Source organism: Brachycentrus maculatus, unplaced genomic scaffold, assembly GCF_059751285.1.
Source record: "Brachycentrus maculatus isolate JH-2025_06_01 unplaced genomic scaffold, ASM5975128v1 h1tg000005l, whole genome shotgun sequence".
NCBI classification, from domain to species: domain Eukaryota; kingdom Metazoa; phylum Arthropoda; class Insecta; order Trichoptera; family Brachycentridae; genus Brachycentrus; species Brachycentrus maculatus.
In genome coordinates, this window is record NW_028280760.1 from 2607748 (window position 1) to 2628209 (window position 20462).

General features: G+C 33.6%; 1 protein-coding gene across 4 annotated transcripts in view; it reads left to right on the plus strand.

Annotated features, from left to right (window-relative positions):
* Nucleotides 1-20462, plus strand: part of krz (beta-arrestin protein kurtz) — a 183957-nt gene that overhangs the window by 115532 nt on the left and 47963 nt on the right. For all 4 annotated transcript variants that reach the window (XM_088257272.1, XM_088257280.1, XM_088257288.1 and 1 more), the window contains exon 4: nt 14343-14388. The gene's annotated coding sequence lies outside the window, so the exon portion shown is untranslated. The remainder of the gene's footprint in view (nt 1-14342; nt 14389-20462) is intronic.

A 20462-nucleotide genomic window follows, 5' to 3' on the forward strand; every position in this document is an offset into this window, starting at 1 on the left:
GTTTAACTCTAGACTACAAAACTACCTTACGAGTAACGTTACTAAACATTCGTAAAAAAATACGAGTACGACACAAATAAAACGGGAATGACGTATTATTTTAGAAGTAAAAGTAACATTCTTAGGTTTAAGTGATCAAGTTATAATGAATATAATTAAAGGTACATTAGGAAAGCACTGTGAAGCAGGGGGCGTGGGATTAACGCGAACATTGTTTTTTCCAGGAATCGTCATTTTGCCGTCGTAATTTTTACGATAATTTAGTATTCTAGGGTTAATCAATTTCTCGCCCTCACATCGTCTCGTTTCCGTCATCCTTTTTTCTTGAGAAAGTCGTACTTTCCGCCAAGAAAGCTCGTTGTTTCCTTTAATGGAGTCCATATTACAAGGGGTTGAAAATGAAGAACCTCATTTTATTTCATCTGGTGTTTGCTGTAACCCTAGCTTACCCTTATCAGCATGTCGGTGGCAGCCCGATAATTTACTTTTACTCTCTTTGACCACATTTCCCTTGAGGAATGCTAAGCAATTTTGTATTATTTTGATTATTATACATCAAATAATGTTAAATAAACTATCCGATACTTTATTTGTTTAGGCTTTGTAGATCAGTCAGTGGTATTTGGTAGCACAGCGTCTAAATGTTACTATTTATTGAATACATGCTCCTAATCTAATTCCCTTAATTAAGTATGAAATTCCCTTAAGTAAGTACTTGATAATTAAAATTATTTCATAGATCTTTTTATTTGTTTTATTATTATTATTATTTTATTTCATTCGATATAATAAAACAACTACTATAAAGTTATTTTCCACTTTTGTTTTATTTGCTTAGTGACCGGGTTTCGTCGTTACCGACATTATTAGACTGGTGACTGATAAAATACGAGTGGAAAAAGTATAAACTTAGTAGTTTTTCATTTAAAATGCAGTTCTACCAAGAAATATCAGGACAAAACTTAAATATTTCATTCCGTTTTAAAAAAAGTAATATTATTTTATAACTGTATAAAACTGAAAATCCCCATCATTGGGTAATAGAGCTTCATAAAGATTTTATTATTATTCGCAGAAATAATACAGATATATATTTTATTTAAATTATCTTAAAAAATTGTCGTTAAATAATCTGGTCTATTTATTCATTTCTACCGATTGTTTTTTTTAAATTAATTTATGAAGATACAGAATTATCGATATTTTGGGCAAAAACGGAATGTTTTATACGATTTTTTCAGTTATAAAAATAAATTAATTTACATCGATGAAAATGTGTATGAAAACTGATAATTTTGTAAAAGCGACGTCTGTACTAAATGGAGTGAAATATGTTTATTTTATTTAAATCCGTCGTACTTATTTCGTGTGCTTCATATTCAACAAAGGCGACTTATAAATCGCTAAAATTAAACATATTTTATTGATTCAATATTAATGAAATCCTCTATTGAAAAGGATTAAATATTCCCAGAATAAAGTACTTATTGCTCGAACGTATGTTGACTTACGCGTGATTCATGTTACATGAAAGTTATTACGTAGGAATTGAAATAATTACGTTTTGATAGAATTGTAAATCTATTGTTCTGCTTTAATCGGCTTAGAACTTTAAGCCACCGGTTACGCGACCTCATCAGCATTTAACGCGAATAACTTTATGTTGTACGAAGTTTAAATCAGAACGCTCACAGCACACGTCAATTTTACGAATTAGAGAATCGGATTCGGAATTTTGGGATGCGGTATTTCACTCGCGAAGAATATAGGATTTAACATTCTCTTATAATATTTTTTTTCTACAAGATTCTTTTTGATATTATTAAAGTCAGTGGTTTTTTTATTTTTAAAATTCGTTCATTGAAAAATATGGTTACATTTTAGTTTAATAATAATAATAATTTTGGATAATTTATTTATCGCCATTTTTGTAAAATACTTCCCCCTAAGACTCTTACAACACCGGATGATAATATGATGATAATGATGGATGAATAAATAAAATAAAATAAACGTCGTCAATCGGCCACGGGGCGTCGAATAGACGGAGTCTCGGGGGGGGGGGGGGAAGAAGAGCCGACGTATTATTACGGCTTCTTTTCACTTTTCTTGGCTGGAAAATATTGGGCAGGATGCCTCCCTGAGCTGTGGTCATGCTGGAGAACAGTTTTTTGAGCTGTTTGTTAATAAATTTCCTAACTAACCATCACGCCGCTTTCCCGCAAGGGTAGGCAGAGAGAATCGAACGCCACACTACTCTGTCTTTGCAAACATTCTTTGCCTCTTATACATTCATGCATCTCCTCATACATGCCCGACGATTATTACGACTCCTGACCCGGCCGCTTTCAAGTAATAGACATACCTAATTGTGCCAAGTTTTCTAAATTTTCCAAATTTTCTTGATTTCCAAGTTTTCTAAATTTCCTATTCTAAACAAACCGAATTGAACGTTTCGGAATCCCATATTCAAACATTTTCATTCAGAAAAAAACGAACGTGTGCGGGCACAGTTTTGTGCATTCGAACATCGAATTATAAAAACTGGCGCTTTTTGCGCCTATTGACATCAGAGCTGCAACACGTGTCGCGATACACGCACTGTGTGCAAGAATCAAACTATGAACATCGCAAAAAGTGTGTATAAATGTAGCATTACTTGTTTAGTTGCCTTACAGCTCGCGTCAGCTTCATTACTCATTAACAATCAAGAACAGAAGCTTATGTTTAGGTGGTTTAACAGAACCCTCGCAAAAAGTACTCGAAAAGACGTGTTTCATTTCCAAGACATGGGGTTCAAACGACTGATACGTTTTGACATAATTTTTGAAAACTTCTCGTTTTTACTCAGTCAAGCTTTTTTCTGCTTACTCATTCGCCCGTTTTAAGAACATTTTTTTACATTTCCTAACATCTGTGTAACATAATAATAATAAAATAAAACCCTTATCCGCACCCCAATGGTGCATAGGGCACTGTGTCTTATAAACGCAGTGTTATCATGATCGTTTTACTTATGAAGGAAAGGTGATCAGCCCTCCGCTTCAGGTACCAGTCCATGGTAATATTGAATAAATATTACAGTGAAAAAAATCACTTATATTTATTTTTACACCCCTTGGGAATCGTACCCGGGACCTCCAGAACGGTAGCCGAGCGTGCTGACCATTACACTACGGAGGCGGACAAACAAGGTGTAACATAAGTGACTTTAAAATCTAGCTGCAGCTTATGCAAAAGCCAGGAGTGCTTTACTTACTCCTGACTAATTGCAAGACCGAACCTCTGATATTTAATATATATTATTTTTATTTTATTTCGACAAATAATTCAATGCTGCGACTAGAAATCAGTACATACTTTAAATACTTTATCAAAAATACGAATTCCCTTCCAACTGACAAAAGTTTAACTATATTTTCTGTTTAAGGTTTAAAATAATTAGTTAATAGATAAACTGAAAGTAATTGATTATGATTTTCAATATTTTTTTGATTGAATATACATTCCTACCGAATTACGTAGGATTCAGTAACAGTTGAAGGATATAAAGTTGACATTGATATAGCTCAGCGTTGGCATTATACATAAGTCGATACAGATATCCTTCTGTGACCTTTTTATTATTATACGCAGTATTATCTTTCTTTATGATGTTAATATAGAAAGTATTATAGTAAAATTAAGTCTAAAGTTGATATTTTACGTTAGAAATTACGATTACGTTCTTTACGAGCGTATAATGGATCTTGTCATGTTTGAATACGTGAATTAGTGCTCGTTTTAAAGCAGCCATTTATGTTGGCACATTAGTCGTTTGTGGAAAACTCGTAAACTGCTGAATCTGAATAATGTTATTTACTTCCATTGAGAATATGTTTTATTAAACTTAATTGGGTAATAACATATATGTGCTGGTTTAAAGGAAACGTTAATTGATATTTATAGCACACTTTTTTGGAAATCCGTGGATCAATGGACGAAATGTCATGTCGGAAGAAGAAAATGATAAACGGATACCTAAAAAAATGTGATCTTTAATTAACGGCTACCGAGAAAATCAATATATAAAAATAATCAATTGATTGAATAAATGATTAATTGAATTAGTCGATAATTTATTGATACATTCAACTTATACGTATAAAATATCTTGTATTACCGAAACCATAATATTTTATAAAAACTTTATAAAATAAAACTACAACTTTGTTTTAGACCACTTTAATTTTTGGTACATTTTTTCAACCTGTTTCGACAACCACGTTGTCATCTTCAGGGACGGATATGTAAATATCCATACAAGAAATATACATATCCGTCGCTGAAGATGACAAAGTACTTGTCGAAACAGGTTAGAAAAAAATACCAAAAATTAAAAGCGGTCTAAAACAATGTTTGAGTTTCATTTTATAAAGTTTATAAAATGTGCCACAAAGTATCAGCAAAAAATATTCATGATTTTTTTGTCCCTGAAGATGACAGAGTACTTGTCGAAATCGGTTGGAGGAAAGTACTAAAAATAAAAGAGGTCAATAACAAAGTTTGAGCTTTATTTTATAAAGGTTATAAAATGTGCCACAAAGTATCAGCAAAAAATATTCGAGAAAATATTTTTATTTTTTATTTTCATCATAAAAAAGACGCTTTATCGTATCGTAGTCACATGGGAATTTTTTATGTAATTAATGTACGGGAGCGCAAATATTTGTAGTGTTTTTTTAAAGGGGAAAACAACCTGTATTCTCGGAGTAAAACCTCATAATTGAGTTAGAATGTTTTTCCTTAATTTTCCCCACTAATTAGAAAATAATTAGGTTAGCCCAGGCCTCGGCAAATTACGACACTTTTTCTTTGTAACAGAACTTCGCTGCACGTCCTCAACTACTCCATGTGCTGTACAATGCCTACTTATTATTATTCCGAATACGTGACAAGGAAAATCTAACAATCATTGGATTGGTTTTGTCTACTGAGATTTCTTTCTTAGTGAAACAACAATGTAATGGGAAGAATAAAATATACATAATTTTTTATTTTAAATTAAAAATCATTTTTGACCTCTATGGTAGTCTGGGTATGTACAGGCTGGTCATAGGCTGGTCAAGTGATCACTTTAAACACGTGTAACGTTCACCATTCTACCTATCATTGAAAACCATACTACTCAAAATTTTGGATTTCCATAAAAGACACCCGAAAAAGACACCCATGATTCTAGCGTTAGAAATGTCCATTTCTAGCGCTAGAATCATGGGTGTCTTTTTTTTATTTAGATACCATTATTGGAATAAAGAGTTTTTTAGTTGCATTCTGGTCCTTTGGCAAATAACCAGCGACATATCAGATTAACGAGATGAATGATGTATGTAGGAATTTCAAAACGTTTAACACCTCCTCTGCGATGGTGGGTCTGGTCAGACCCACCATCGCGGAAAATTATTGATTACGTAATAGGTAATTTGTTTACGTCGTTTTCCTTGAGTGTAATCGTTCTTCAAAAAATTACCTACAAATTGAGATACAAACGAAAATTATTGGACCAGATTCAAATGAGTTATTTAAAAAAAAAGAACAAATAAAATATCAAAAATCATATTGAGTAAGGTCAGTTGTTCGCTATCAATGTGTTAGTGTGCCGTCTGCCGTGATTTTGAAATCCCAAAAACAAAAGCATACATTGTCAATCTTTGGCGATTGTTTCCGTTAATTTTTTTTTATATTTGTTTTTAACTGATTGATTTGTTTACTTGTATGACGGATTAAATATCATATATATAGACTATAAGGTAAATCTACATTTAAAAAATATTAATATTACAAAACACAGACCTTCACAATAAACTGTTTTATATTTGAACGATTTCTAGTTTTATTTTTTTAAAATCTTTTCGACACTTTACCACAATGGCAGGAAAAAAAAATTATCTCATGACGAGATTGGACGACTTTTGGACAGTTCTAAAAGTGAAAGAAAAGTGAGAGAATAGTGCAGATGACAGTGATTTAGAATTCAAAAACCTTAGATTCAGAATTTGAAAGTGCAACGGAAAACGTGGTTTTATAAGAAATGTCAGTAAGTGATAAAAACATCGATTTCAACAAGAAAAGTACCGATTGTCCTCTTATTTTTTGGTAATAATTTATTGGTCAATAATAAAATTAAATATCATACCTATTATGTCTAACGAACTTGTATATAATTTTTTTATAATAATTAGTTTTATTTGGTTTCGTACAAAATTGTATTCATAATTTCTAAAACCCGCAAAATGTTTATGTAAGAAATGGCGGACTTTAAATGAATATTTACACCATTTTGGGCAATTCCGTATATATTTTTCAATGAAAATTTAAATATTTTCACTGTATTTAAAATGAATTTTAATTGCATTATGGACAAAAATTTATCTTGAAATATTAACTCAAAATCCTAGAATCATTTTGTGGTTTTTGGAGCTAACTGCCACGTTTTATATTTGAAGATAATTACTTAGTTGCATTTTGTTAATAATTCTATCTGTTATGATGTTGACTTAAAATATAGTTATAAAATTAAAAACACAAATTATTTGAATTCAGTAAAAATAAAAATGTTTACAGCCACTGCTTCATTGCCAACCATGCTACATGCGCGTGTGACATGCTCCGCGGTAGTAGTGAGTACATAAATTAGTTAGTCTGCGGTAGTGAGCCGCAGCGCCCGGTCGCGTTTGGATGTAAAATAATGCGCTTGGATAATTTAATTTCAAAACTATGAAAAACTTGAAAATTCTCATACAAAACTTATGACACATTATCCTATTGCTATGTAGGCTATTTTGAATAATATATAAAATATAAAAACCCGACGTAAAACGCCTAAAAGGCGATTTCTGTACTGGGTCAGATCAGACCCACCACCGCTGGGCGCGTTTTGTTTGAGGCCATCGCGCTTTAGGTGTTAATCGGTGGTCAATCGTGGCCTTCCCTTTCCGGTCCACCAAAATTAAAAAAAAAATCTAGGTAGACAGTTACATTCCAATTTTAAAAAAAAATTGTCCTGTGCTCCACATACTGTTGTAATAGATACGAGTGACAAAAATGTAAGCTTGGAATTGAAATAAATAATACTAATGATGAAAAAATGTCGAATAACATCCGACATGGGACCTAAGAGCAAAAAATCGATGTCAAATGAGATTCGACATTGGACCAGTATGGGTTAAGCATCCTCATAAGCATACTTTAGTACTAGTATGTACATCTTTTACCCTATGGGCGCAGTGTCCCCTGTCTCGCGTCGTGTCGCGTCGTGTCGCATCGCGCCGCTGCTGCTGGAGTGCACGCCGCACGCTGCACGCGTGACCGATCGCCGGAAGCGGTCCGACCGAGCCGCGATTATACCATTAGGTAGAGCGCAGTGTAGCCACTTCCTGCGGCCTGTGGAAGCTCCCCTCCGCCCGAACAATGCAGCGGAGCGCGCAGGTGAACCGCATATTGTTCGCGGGACCGAAGGAAGTCGCAATTAATAAGACGTAAATTAAAAGGGTTAATTGTTGTGATAATTATTCGCTCGGAACATGCTCCTTCCCATTATTCTTTTCAACCGCTTAGTCGCCTGAACATATGTACGTTATAATTAAACCAGCGCCAGCATTTAAAAACGGACAGATTTTTTGACGAAATTAAAATGACTTCCTTGTGGTAAAATATGTATGTAATTGGACCTATATCAGTAATTAGACCCATTTCCCCACCTGTTACTGGTAAGAAAATAGGAATTAAGATTTTTTAGTTTTATTAATATATAATCTTTTACAAATGATGCGTTATGGTCAATTTAATAAAATGTTGCAACTATTTTATATTGGTCAAAGATATCAAATTATATTTATAGATAATTTTACCTGCGATGTGGAACCTGCTTAAATTTTTAAAATTTAACCGATAATTTTACCGGTGATTTGGAGCCTGCTTCATTTTGAAATCATATTATCCGATGATTTTACCACTGATTTGGAGCCTGTATATAATTTTTAAATTATATTTACCGATAATTTTACCAGTGATTTAGAGCCTGGTTAATTTGCAGTGTGATTCTACTCTGGTAATCCGTTTTTATTATATGGCGGGTGTTCATTTACATTAAACTATTTTGATATAATTTGTTTATATTGCGATTCGGACCAGAAACAAAGCATTTAAACATTATTGAATAAGACTAACTAACTAACTAATCACCATGCCGCTTCCCCGTAGGGGCAGGGAGAGAGAATAGAACGCCACACCACTCTGTCTTTGTAAACATTCTTCGCCTCTTCCGCGTTCATGCATCTCCTCATACATACCCGCCGATTATTTCGACTCCTAACGTTACCACACTCAAGTATTTGGCATACCTGATCGTGCCAAGTTTTTGGATAGGAAAACCTATAAAATAAGAATTTTGACATTTGAAATAACAATTAATTTACTTAAAATTTTATTTCAGTATATGGTACATATATTGATAAAATAAATCTGTATTCTGCCCCGGAATCTTGTAAGTTATGTTTTTTTTAACATGAGTTATTTTTTTATTAATGAAATGTTATTGAATGTAGATTTTTCAAACAATACGCAACGGACAAAGTCATTACACCCGTACCATAATAAACCCGGTTAAAGCACTGCTTTCATATTTCGAGTTGTATCCGAACTTTATCAATATTGGCCAAGATTACAGCGGATTGGAACGATTCTTCTCGAAACTATTTTACCATCCATAAAATACTTAAAAAGTGTTATTGTTTATTTTAAAACTATCGCAATGCCTTAGATCTGCCTGCTTAAATAACATATGGAACAATGCCAAGTTGTATAATGCGGGATACACTAGTGGCCAGATTAAATGGATACTCTGGCATTCATATATTATGTTCTAGTAAAAAAAAATATTCTCGCTTTCTTGTACTTTTTTAGTTAGAAGTCGTAATAACCGACGGGTAAATATGAGGTCCGCCTCCGTAGTGTAATTGTCAGCACGCTCGGCCACCGTACTGGTGGTCCCGGGTTCGATTCTCAGGGGGGGGAGGGGGGAATGTGTGATTTTTCACTCAATATTTATTCAATATTACCCTGGACTGGTACCTGATGCGGAGGGCCGACCACCTTTCCTTCATGTTTTAACGATCAAGATACGACTGCGTTTATATGATGCAGTGCCCTATGCACCATCGGGTGCAGATAAGGGTTTGAAGAAGAAGAAGAAGAATATGTATGAGGAGATGAGTAAATGTGGATAAGCAAAGAATGTTTGTATAGACAAGGGTGGTATGGCGTTCTATTATCTCTGCGGGGAAGCGGCGTAATTAAGTTAGTATAAAATTTAAAGGTATCCAGGAATTACATTGTTATCTGTTTCAGCAAAGTTTTGATAATTTCTGACTTGTCCGCCTCCGTAGTGTAATGGTCAGCACGCTCGACTACCGTTCTGGAGGTCCCGGGTTCGATTCCCAAGGGGGGTAAAATAAATATTAGTGATTTTTTCACTGTCATATTTATTCAATATTACCCTGGACTGGTACCTGAAGCGGAGGGCTGATCACCTTTCCTTCATGTGTAAAACGATCAAGATAACACTGCGTTTATATGACGCAGTGCCCTATGCACCATTGGGGTGCGGATAAGGGTTTTATATATATATTATTTGATAATTTCACCTCCAGTGTAGTTGACGGTTCGTTGTTGCGACGGTGTGGCCTCTGTGTGGTCGGAAATGTGTCGTTTATTTATTTCATATTAAAATTCTCGTATAAGTACCTATTATCATAAACAGCGTGTCTGCTCCAGTGCTGACTACCAATGATTGATTGTTTATCAATAAATAAATTTCCATAAAAATAACATTCCACGATGGGTTCGTAAACAGAAAAAAGCGCCGAATAAACACGTCGAATTTTAATTATTATTCTATTCCTACTGGGATATGCGGAATCGGCGGAAAATGGCAATATTAAATAAATCAGGCTAAATATGAAGTTTATACCGGTGATTAATTTACCTGTAAGTATGAAGGTGTCGGAGAGTGAATGTTAATGTATGTTTACTTACATAAATGTACACTGATCCTCACACGCACCCAATGGTGCATAGGGCTTTGCATCAAATTGATGGATTGTTAATTTTATCGTTTCTTTTTTGTACCAGTCTAGGGTAATATAAAATATTTATTTTAGTGAAATAACACAAACGTTATTGGTAAAAAATATATCTGTATGTATTTATGTATGTATGTATATAATTAGATACAATTTTTTTTCTTCCCATCAAGTCTACTAATTACTCTACCTTGTAAACCATATTTAAAATTCAGTTATGATAAGGTTTGTAATACGAACTCCCTCCCTAAACACGAGTAGTATGACGATCTATTAGAGAAGTAGCTCGTTATTTAAAAATACTGTAAAATACATTAATGTATGCATCATAAAGTATGTAGGCAATAAATTTATAAATAAAAAATAATGACCATATATAAATAGTAAAAATATTCGAGTATCTACCAGTTATACTATAGGAATTTCAATTCCAATTTCCAGATAGCGGAATTCATAAATAATAGATAACATCGATATTTCAATTCCCAACAACGCGCCAGTAAAATTGAAGTTGTTAGATTGTACTTTAATGATTTTTAGGTCAAAACTATCTCGCTATGAAAGTTAAAATCAAATTATCCCTTTCTGGCTATAAGGTTCGTAGTTACCAGTTGATTTTTACTATGTGACAGATCCCCCAACACATGTCGCTCACTCCTTTCAAGAACGTCATAAATCAAAAATCGTCAGTTGTGCATGTTTTCGGAATGCCCAGAAAATGTACTATATCCCAGCAAAAGCGGCATATTTTTAACTTATATTTATCTGCTATAGGTCAGAAAGTGTTGTTTTTGCATTTTGAAGAAAAGGTATTGTTTAATTTTTTTTTAAATATACTCAATATTTTTCAAATGGAGAAAAAACCTTCAGGTTTTATCTGAAAAGATCTGTTGCACAGTAAAAAGTTCAATGAGTGGCTTGATATTTATTTTTAAATACATTGTATTATATTTTTTTTACTTTTAAAAACGTTCTCCTGAAAAATCAAGTTTTTTGGTTTATGACGTTCTTGAAAGGAATGAGCGATGTGCGCCCTTTGTTATTACGTCTGAATAAATTCTAGATAAACGAAAACGGTTTTGCAAACCACCGAACTATTCTCGTTTCTCGAAATATAATAATTTAACATAATCACATACTCACAGAATGTGGTTATGTAATATATATTTAATGGTGAAAAATAATTTTTCAAAATTACCGGTAATTACAAATTAATTCGGTCATGGAACATTAAAAGATTGCTGAAACTACCCTTATATTTTTATTGAATTAAATAAAACAAATCACATGAAAAGGTATCACCAGTCCATAAATTCATTTTAGTATAGGAATCATAATTTTTTATACTATTTCACATTGGCCCAATTTAACCGGCATGCCTTTTGATTGAAATTGGAAAATCCACAATTTTAATAAATTGTCAAAGAAAAATACATTTTTATAAATACCTTTCTTCGAAATATGATTGAAATTGAAAAATAAAAAAAGTCATACAAAAAACATCATAAACAAGTAGAACGGATCTACTCCGCGAAATGCTGTTTTTTATAATATCTTATTTTAGATGTTAAAAAAAATATTGTTATTTGTTATTATTATTATATCATAATTGAATAAATTCACAAGCGTTTCAAACATTAAACTTCCTTATCTCGTTTTAAATTTACATTTTATTTGGTAATTACCACTATTTCTTAAATTAATTTCTTAATTTCTTAAATGCGTCACAATATCTATTGTGACGCATTCCGCGCATGATGCGGAATTCATTGAAACACGTGTCGCATTAGATTTTAAGAAAAAGTGGCATTTAACAAGTGAAGTTTAATTTTTATATTAAATATTAAAATCAAAATTGTATTTAATTATTAAAAACAAAAATAAATCAAATAAAAAGTGTATAAAAAAATGCAATACAATTTAGTACTCAACTAACTCTAAAAAAAGTGTTTGTTTTAAATACTTAATTTATAAATTAAAATGGATTTCTACAAATTAAACGCCAAATCTATAAATAAGTGAAATTTAAATTGAAAATGGATAGATTTTACCACAGAGTGATTCCTTATCTCAGTTGCATGTGGACTGGCTCCTTTCTGCATAACGCCAGCTACACATACCTTCCTCATTTAACTTAGTCTCTTACAGCCTCAGCTCGCCCTCTTTTACTCTCTTCAGAAATGAGTTTTCTATCTTAAATATCTGCCATGTGCATCGGGTTACAAAAAGGGTTAATTGATACTTAAGAAAATGTATCTCGTGCACCTTGACTTAAACGTTAAGTGGACTCGTCTTCTTCAGGGAGCGCGGCCAACGCTCTTCACAACTGAGCAATTCTCCGTCGCCATCGCCGCCTCAGCCGGCCGGAATTACAAGACGTGTCTGGTCGTCATACAAATTAATCAATCTAGTTTAAAGGTGTGTTGAGATGGTTTGGACATGTAAAACGTGAGGAAAAGCGGGCAAACAAATTTATGAGGCAAATGTAGTTGAAAAAGTTGCAGAGGAATGCCGAAGAAAACACAATCAGGTATGTCAAATACTTGAAGGCGGCCGGGTCAGGAGTCGATTTTATCGGCGGGTATGTATGACGAGATGCATGAATGTGGAAGAGGCGAAGATTTTTTGCAAATACACAGTGGTATTGCGTTCTATTCTCTCTGCCTACCTCTGGGGAGAAGCGGCGTGATGTTTAGTTAGTTAGTTTTGTTTATTATGTTGATTTAGAGGTAGGCCAGTCGCTATGGTTGCCAGAGTTGTCTAAATCCACGTTTGTGGGACTCTTAGTTTACCCGAGAGTCCTAAAATTCTGGGTGACCGATGACCCCCCCCTGCTACGTTTTCATGGTAGAAACTGCAGTATTTAATCAACACAATTTCCGTGATTGTTGCGGGGCGAGTGTTTTTGCCTAGAATTTTCACTCATGAATTACGTGAAATTATAGTAACTTAAAACATAAAGAGTAAATCCACTCACGAGTAGGCATTGGCTATGAAACTTAAAAAGTTGAAGCCTGAGTAGGGTCATGATAAGCGGTGTTGCATAAGCCGTAGCTAGATTTCAGAGTCACTTGGATGTTATGTAATTAAAAAAATATATACTGTTGCGGTATCCGCTGACGGGGTAGACTGATTTGTTTAATTTCATTGATCAATTCAGCGCTAACTTTGTGGTAATATTTATCCATTTTAATTTAATTTTACTTGGTAATAACCACTATTTCACTATGAAATAATGAAATTCACCAAGTACGTATAAAATTTTAATTAATTTTGTTCCCCGTTATGTATAATATTCCCATTAAATTAATTAGTGCAGTATTTTTTATTATACATTATTATAAAGGTTTTTCAAATATTGTATTGTAACTACACACATGACAAAATTTGTCGACGACTATGACGTCATTACCCTGTCGCCTAGTTACGTGCCATTTTCCAATTTCACCTTTTTCAAATTGAAATTTCATGTTTACAGAAGAAAATAAATAGAATGATAGAAATAAGTTTTAAGTCATAACTTTATATTGAAAATTTATTATTAGATTAAAACCAATATTTTTAGCTTTTCCACTTTTTTATTTGACCAGCGACCGGGTTTCGTCGTTACCGACATCATCAGACTGGGTCTGATGATGTCGGTAACGACGAAACCCGGTCGCTGGTCAAATAAAAAAGTGGAAAAGCTAAAAATATTGGTTTTAATCTAATAATAAATTAAAAATGCAATTCCATCACGAAGTGTCAGTGGATAATATAAATCTATTATATTGAAAACGTTATCTACCGCTTCATTCTCCGTTCCTCCGGCAACAAATTGATTCAACTGTCGAAAATCACGCCAAACTGAGTGCGGCATTCCAATTAAATTTTATTATTCCATTGCTCTATCGTTTTATTCCGTCAGAATTTCAAATATGAATATAACGGCCTGCGTAATGATTGTGAAATTTTATTATTCCATTGCTCTATCGTTTTATTCCGTCAGAATTTCAAATATGAATATAACGGCCTGCGTAATGATTGTGAAATTTTACCCTTCTGGTTTTTAGGTAAGCACTTTTCGGTTGGCTGCCATTTCCTCGCTATTTTATATCTCATCCAGCGCTTGCCACCTCTTTGTTCCTCCGGTGAATATGGGAATTGTCTGTAATTTACATAAAGATGCGAGGTTTGTTTTGTGAACTCGGCAAATAATAGAAATGTTTTCTTTTTTTTCAGATCGAGTTGCGTCCGACTTTTCTCGCTACAGCTTCGGCTACACGAGGTAAAACCATCATATTTTCACACCGCTTTGCAAATAATCTCCTTACGCCCGTTTGTCCAACAATCCAGTAGTGAGTGTTGAATATTTTAAGTTTTGACTGTCGGATTACGGTTAACCGTGGCTAGTCCCTCGTCAAAAGAAACGTTTTCCCAATTTATTGATACATCTTTTAGCTCTTTTATTTTTCTTTATAAGCTTCAAACTTCTCGGCTTAGTGTTTATTACATTCTTATCGCCAACTCCGACGTGTTGCTTCTTCGAATGGAAAAGAAACCTTTTTTCTTGTAGCAAGTATTTGCTTATTCGCGCATTGTTACTTTCCCTTTAAAGAGGCTCTGCAAGTTTTTCAATGAAATATATCCCCGTTTTTTGAAGTTTACTTCTTTTATTTATTTAGTATTTGATGTTCATTCGAAGTCTTATATTTTTAAGTGTTTATATGTATATTTCACGTGTTTTATAACCGCAAAAATACCATGCTTATTATATTTCATATACGTTTATGGTGAACTCGTGAATGATGGTTGCGTTGAGTAGATAGAGAAGGAAATGTTTGTTATGCCTTTAGTATCTTCGAAATTAAGTGTCTTTTCCTGTATTTACAAAGGTTTCTTATATTTCTTCACTTTCACCTGTATGGATATTAGGTATACTTGTCGAATACTCGAACCGAATCTTTGAAAGTAAAAAACCATTGGTGTTTGATAACGTTTTGTCGAAACCCAAGTAAGAAAATTTTTTAGAATTATTTTAATTTACCAAGTAAATGAATTTTTTGATAATTAAACGGCTAGCTAATCAAACGATGAAATAACGAAAAAACTCAAGTAACCAGTCATTATTTTCTTTTCTTCAAATACCTCAGGATGAATTCAAATACCCAGGGCTCATTCATTCCGATACGTTTCAGTCATACACTCAATATCTGAATAAATGACTTACAGATACTCTCATGTCTATAACAGCTCATAAGCCCTGTAAATACTCAGATATCTATACTCTTCTTCATCTATGTTGGATGTGAAGTGGAGAAACCCAGATCTGTGAACAAGTTTTTGGACACACTCAAAATGTTGTGAAACGTATATATTTTTCTAAATTATCCACCTTGTCTTTCTTTACCAAAACAAATTGATTTTTTCTTCATCATTTTTATTGTTGGATAGTTGTTTTTTAGATGGGTCATATAATTCTTTTATCTCTTTGTGTGTAAACAATAACTTTCTATTGAAATCATATTATTTACTTACTCTTTCGATACGCTGAGCACGAATGAATCCGTCAATCACTCCGATGTTTGTTTTTGATCCTTTACAAAATGTAAATATTATCGTACGCGAAATATCCTCTGGTCACGCGGACTTCCACGTATCGGATCTTGGACCCACCCCCTTCGGGAACGGATATTCTTTCGTTCTTGTCAAAACAAATTTGTCGGGAATATTTTCCTTCAATTTCACTAAAATGTTTGCCTTCGAAAGCAACCCAGTCTCCGACAGTACCGCGATTTAAATAAGTAATCGATCTGTGTTTATTATATAATATGCATTTTAAAACGAACTGTAGGAAAATTCTCATTCTTATATCTCTTGTCTTGTCTCTTCACATAAGCTATTCAAATATGACATTGTGACGAAAATCATATAAACGTAATAACAAAATACAGATTAAACCGATCACTACCCCCTTTCACCCAGTCAAAATCATCATATTCTTTTACCGGCAAACCCCCAAAATAAAATCCCCAAAGCAAACGCAACCGCCTTCTAACGAGATATTTAATTACACTTTAAATTACCTGTGCAATATTAAACGAATTTTCTCTTGTTTATTTGCTTTTATATTGGTCGATTTGAAAATTTGCACCATTTGACGCATGAATTAACCATTATTTTATTACAGTTTTATGTGAACTGACAAAATGTAAGGTTTGTAATGATTTGCTAAAATATTTTTTTTAAACACACATTTTAAACCTTAATATTATTTTAATAGTATGTGATGATTTACTAACTTTTTTTTTATTCTAAAAGTATTTCATTGAAATCGATTATACTCTCAATTCATCAAACATTGATAGGCATCACACCTTATATGAAAAATTACAAGTCTACAGTTGTACTGTTGTTATAAGCTGTCTGTAGGAGAAGAATTGAAATTATTTCGTTATGTTAAATATCGTCGCTTAACGAGATTCAAGAATACAAGCATCAGTCTGACAGCTGCGTCGAGTTCTTACAATTAGACACTAGGCATATTGCTCTACGGACGCTTCTGCCGGCAGATTCCATGCACATGAGTGTCTGTCTGTAAGGCACATGTGACGTCACGCGACGATTGCGTATTCTGTCCTGTACGCTGGTCGCCGGACAGTTGGACACTACAGCAGTCGCCCATTGAAGCCGTTCAAGTACCGCTTTACCGAGAATCGCCGGCGAACATTCCGCGAAACGACCGCGCCATGTATTTTTCATGAACCGAACACCTCCTCGCGTCTCCTGATATCCTGTCATTTGGCTTTATTAGCTGCAGTGTCGCGTGTGAGTACTACGGAGAAAGTCAATATTCTAAAGTAATTGTTAAATAAATGCATCATTTATGGAAAGTATTCAATATCAGTGAAATTACGTTTTCATACACTATTTTAGGTATGAAAACGTAATTTTTAATGTTTTATTCTCAACTATCCTAGGAGCACACAACTTTTATGATAAGTTGAAAAAAAGAACCATCATGAAACAGCATTATCTCATATTTTTCAAACTTTTGACGTGAACACTCGCGATGTTTTTATTTACCTAATCGTGTTGTATTTTTCATGCTCTCTTTAATTCATACATCATTTATCTTTTCTATGTTTCTTTTCTTTTCTTTCTCCCCGTTCATTCGTTTTACGTGTCCAAACTGTCTAAGAGACTGTTTCTTAGGCTTTTTTATCATTATTTATTATCATGTAATAAAAATAATAAGTATGGCCAATTAATATAGCTTCGTTTTCGTGAAAAATGTCCTCAATTGCGCTTTACAATTTACAGTAATTCTAAGTTTTGCACTTTTCCATTTTCACAATTTGATATTTGCAACTATGTAGATAGCTACGCACTGCAATCAATGTCTACGGGTAAAAGTGAAAGTAGAATTTTGGGTTTAATCTGGTTGCTATGGATAAGAGATCCGGAAAAGGATAGATCGAAAATGGGCAGAATTCCGGATAGATCCCAGATTCGGGGGTAAGTTGTCCCACCCGCGGAAGCAGTAACGGCGAACGCCCCATCATCGATATTCGTATTGGGACAACGTTTAGACTCCGATAGTCTGCCGATAGCTGATGCGCTTACTGATCGAAGGGTTGTCTGTCTTCTGTTGATTGTCTCAGTATAACAAAGCTCTGAGATATGTACCTGAGCCATTCCGTGAATTGCTCGATACACTGTCCAGCAAAGCTTCAGAGTTATTCTTTCTGGACACTTCGACCAGTGAAGTTCTCTTAGGTGTTCTGAGATGTGTAAAAAATTCTGCGGCATTGAAGACTGATTGGAGCTTATCAGTTTGATGCGTCGGGAGATATGTATAAATTGACAGTAGTGTCTAGTCGAGATACCATATACGTTAACAATGAGGTTTATTTATATAGTCTTAAACTGTCGCAGGTGAAAAAATCCCGTACCCCCGTAAATTCCCATCAATTATTTGTCTTTTAAGCGACAAGTCAGTGTCTAAATAAATGTCGAGAAACTTAATATTCTCTTTAAGTATTAGATTAGTTCCAGAGGTAAGAACCAATGTAGTACCCAAGAAAGTAATGTAATACCATTCTTCATCTAGAAAACAATGGCATTAATTAAATGAATAATCACGTGACGTAAATGAACGTAATTCAATCAGGCGGGCTAATTGCAATGATGTATGCCGGGTGCTTATTTCTCTTCATCAACTCCCACTCGACATCCAATTTGAGGTAAACCATCAGTCACCAGCTTAGAAAATTTTCGGGTTAACCCTAAACAAGTGGTTAACCGGGTGTCGAATAAGCACATTCCAAGCCAGCTTGTTAAGTTTGAGGTTAACCCTAACTAAATGTTTCCCGCATAAATAAACGTATAGTTGGGTTTACATCTGAGTTTGCAATTACCAATAGCGAGCCTTTTATGGTATGAAAAACCTCTCGTATTAGAGCATAAAAAATTAAATTCTTTATTTTACAACTCTTAGCAATCCCCCAAGAGCTCGAAACTAATTTCAAATTCAATTAAAAACTGAAAAAATTACATCCACACACAGGTTAACTTTTACTCGTATTTAAAAGTTAATTTATTACAATTTTGAAAGTTTTACGCCTAAATGTGTATTAAATTTTCCAAGGAGTTAAACAAGCTATCGAGGGACTTGAATTAAAAGATGGGTGGAGAGTGGAGGATGGAGGCCTCTTCACCGTGAAGTGTTGTGGCCGTACTCGACATGAATGGCATTTTTATCAATCGCTTGTCGGATATCCGGGCGTCCTTAAGAAATACTTATTCCTATCTACACGCGGTTAAGCGGACCTTTACGCAACCAAACGATCCTTAATTTTATTTTATGAATTTAAGAGACCCTACCCATATGACAGAAAATTTTATGTTGTCATTTTTTATATACTTCAAAAATAAAAGTCAAACAATCGTTTTATAAGTGAAATCTCTTATCCGGGGATTCGATAATCGATAATTGGACGAGAATTGAGAGTGAAATGTCAAAGATGCGTTACGATTATTGCGCACATTTCTTTACATGAAAAAGAAGAAAGATATAACCGAGAGAAAAGAGAAAAGAGAGCTATACATTCCGACGCCACGGGATTGGAGCAAAAGAGAAAAATGTATACACAGACGCTATATATGAACAGTGAGGTAAGTATATATAACAGACGTATATATGAACAGTGACACCTCATATTTAAGTTATCAAAAACCATTTATATCAGTATTACCAATTGAAGCGCCAATCACGACAGTGTAAAAATTGAATAAACAGAGTATATTGAAAATTGAATAAACAGAATTTAAATATTTTTGTATTTCTTTTGAAATGTTCTCTCTCTTTTTCTCTTTTCATTTTTACCCTAATTTTTTTATAACATTTGTTTATTGTTGAATCCTAAACATTCATATAAAAAGAGACCATTACTATAAATTAAAATCTGCAAAAGAGTGGTCGTCAATTTTCACAAAATGATTTTTCAAAGCGTAACACTTTGAATAATGCCCGTTGAAGATGTAGCTTTTTCTCATTTTTTTTTCATTTTAAAAATATACGACTAAAAGGAAATGTCTCCACGCATAGTAACCTCATTAAAAAAAATAACAAAAAATTAAATAACTTGGCAGGATTTCTCGCCTTTCGTTAGAAAAAATTGCAAAAGGAAATGAAATGATATTGAATATTATATGTAATATTCACTCAATATGGAGGATTATTTTTCTATCCAGTTCAGATTCCGATATCCTGTTGCTATGCGGATGTCTCCGCTGACAAGTCTCTTGATTTTTCCATGCGTATATTTCTTACGGCGGGGAAATATATTTTTTTGCCTTCGACACGCCACATTATTGCCTGCGAAGTTTGATTTAATATATTATATTATTTTTATAAGCGAAATGAAAAGTTTTCCTGTTTTGCGTTCGCATTCAGCGCGAACAGGCGACGTGTTCATTGTGAGAAAAAAGCCATAGAAAGCAAATACAAATGTGTGTAGGTACTCGATATGATTTTCAAACACCCGATTTTACATTGTATTCTGTCTATTTGAAATATTTTGTAAAATGAAATTTTTAATGTATGTTGAAAAGTATGCTTTTTTTTAAATGAATATAACTAAAACTAGGTGTCTGAAACTCCGTGAATTTATTACAGACCAGTTGTACCCGGCCACACGTTGCTGTGATTCAGCCTGGTTAAATGGAAAAGAAAGAAAAAAGGAACACATTTCTAACATGTTCAATTTTACAATGCTTACTAAGCAATATAAATGTTAAAAATCTGTCAAAAAGTGACAGCAGCTGTCAAGGAGCACGCTTTTCTATAGGAGCATTGTT